This window comes from Microtus ochrogaster, chromosome 15, assembly GCF_000317375.1.
Source record: "Microtus ochrogaster isolate Prairie Vole_2 chromosome 15, MicOch1.0, whole genome shotgun sequence".
NCBI lineage: Eukaryota > Metazoa > Chordata > Mammalia > Rodentia > Cricetidae > Microtus > Microtus ochrogaster.
In genome coordinates, this window is record NC_022017.1 from 15668717 (window position 1) to 15671327 (window position 2611).

Below are 2611 nucleotides of genomic sequence, written 5' to 3' on the forward strand. Positions count from 1 at the left end.
AGTCTGGAACTTGTGTCTGCAGTGCTGGGCCAGAACCTTTTCTTCCTCCTCTGTCTTCTGCCCCTGACTGGGGTTCTGCTGAATGAAGCTATTTCTCTGGCTCCTTTTAGGGCGAATGTTGCTGCTAATTTTGTGCGCAGCTCTGAGGCAGTGTAATTGGAAGCCAGACACCCTGTCAGCAGTGGGCTCCAGTCCTGAGCTGCCGTGCTTCCTCCCTGGCCCTCTTCATTTCATGATACCACCTGTCCCAGGGAGACAGTAGTCATCCGGGCTCCTGAAGTTCCTGAGGTGTAAGCCTCCACTGCTCTGCATAAGAACAAAAAAACCCCTGGCGCAACTCAACTCCAGCCTGACATCCTGATGGCCTCCACCCTCAGCAGCCTAACAGTAAACAAACAAGCAAAGGCAACATGAAATCTTGGGGTGGAGGTTAGCCTGGGTCACATAGCAAAACTTTGTCCCAAACAAACAAAACTCCATTTAATTTGAAGCTTAAAGGCCACATGAAGACTGGCATGTTTCATTCACAGAAGAAAATTCTCAGCTTCTTACTTTCTGTCAGGTTCCTTCCAGACACCTCCAAACTAACAACCCAGTGGCCAGATTAGAGACTTGAGATGAGCAAGCCAGAGGGATGCGCGAACTATCTGAGGAAGTTAGGGGTGTACAGGATTTAAACAAAAGACTAACAATGACCAAGAGACTGAAGGATTAAAAACACACAACAAACTCCAAAGCAGGTGCCAAGGACAATTCAAAAAGGAGCACCTCCACATGACCCACACTTTCTAATACCCCCAGGAGGAGAACAACCATGCTCAGGGGAACAGCTGGGGGTCCCCAGAGTCTGAATAGAGAGAGAATGTGGAGGTCACAAAACCCCCAGCACTGTTCAAGCCCTGCTTGTGTGAGCACAGGGCACATGAAACAGCAGACAGCCCCCATTTAGAAGGACAAGGCAGAGAGCTGTCAGCAGTCAGGGCTAGGAGCCCAACAGCAGGACCTGAGGGGACCTCGGAACCCCTCGTGAGACTGACAGTTCTGCTGTCTGCATCAGCTGTTGCCTTAGGAACAGAAGGAAACTCCCTGATTAGAGAGAGAGAGATTCCTGGGGTTCCCTCATGCCCTGAGTTCCCCCGTCCTGACCCACATGTGTCTCCCTTCATAATTTATGAGGGGAGCTTCACTGGACGCCTCCCTGAGCCATAAATAGCCATCCAGGGCAGGGCCCAGGCTGAGCTGAGCACCCGGAGGCTGCCGGGAGACCATCGAGATGGCAAACTCCCTGAAGGTAGAGCCCCGCCCTCTCTGGAAGCAGAGCTGGTGTGAGTTCACAAGCATCCCATGCCCTAGCCCTGCCACCTTCTTGGCCACAAGTTTGTGCATCGGTTTTCCAAACTGAGATAACATTTGCCTCATAGACGTATGTTAGCCATCTGGGCCTATGAGATGGCCCAGTGGGTAGAGGTGTTTGCTGCCTGCTCATCTGAGTCTCATTCCCAGGATGCACATGGTGGAAGGAGAGTACTGACTTTCGAATGTTGTCATTTGACCTCCACACGCGTGCAGTTGGTCCACGCACTCCCACAAAATAAATAAAAATGCAATAAAAAATTGAAAGACATATAGCAGCCATGTATACTTCTGTATTGGGCACCGACCATGTGCATGGCTCTAACTGTACCTAGTGAGCCTGTGTTAACCAAGGAGATGAATGCTGAGTCCAACATCAAATAGGCGGGGAGGGAATTATAGGCGTTAACGCTAACTATCCGCGATAATTTCCTTAGTATGACTTGACCCTTCCTTTCTCTCTCCCCCCGGCAAGTCTATCTCCCATTTGTCTTGCTCCTTTCTATGATACAACTTATCGCATTGAAATTTAATTCCTCTCACTTGGGAGAACAGTTTCCCATTTATTAAATTTTGAAGGGAATGAACACCAGAGGGCGCTATGACTCAGTTGTCAGGCTTCCTCTCTGCAGCACCACCTAGAGTCTGGAGACTGGACTCCTAAATTAAGCTCTGCGCTCCTGGACTGAGGATACTGAATTAGATGGATTGTTGTTTGTTTGGGACAAGGGTTTGCTACGTAGTCCCCCTCCACTGACCATAAATACAAAAGCAGCCAGAGTACACTGTTAAGTGTTTGTGTTGGCACGCAGTCCATGAACAGTGGGGAGCAGCTGTGCAGCGGCCCTTAGGACAGCGCCATGAGCCAACTTGGGATGGAGTGACTCTGTGTGCATAGGATGGGTAATGTTTTCATACCTGTTCTGGAGATGAGAAAACTGAGACGCTGTGAGATTAGGAGACTAAAGTGCCTTGGTGAGCGGCAGAGTGATGTGTGGGGCTCCACTGTGGCTTACTCCAAAGCTCTCACTGTTGCTGTCTCATAATGCCCCTCATCCATCCATCCATCCATCCATCCACCCACCCACCCACTCATCTATCCATCCACCCGCCCATCCACCCATCCATCCATCCATACATACATCCATCTATCCATCCACCCGCCCATCCACCCATCCATCCATCCATCCATCCATCCATCCACCCACCCACTCATCTATCCATCCACCCACCCATCCACCCATCCATCCATCCATCC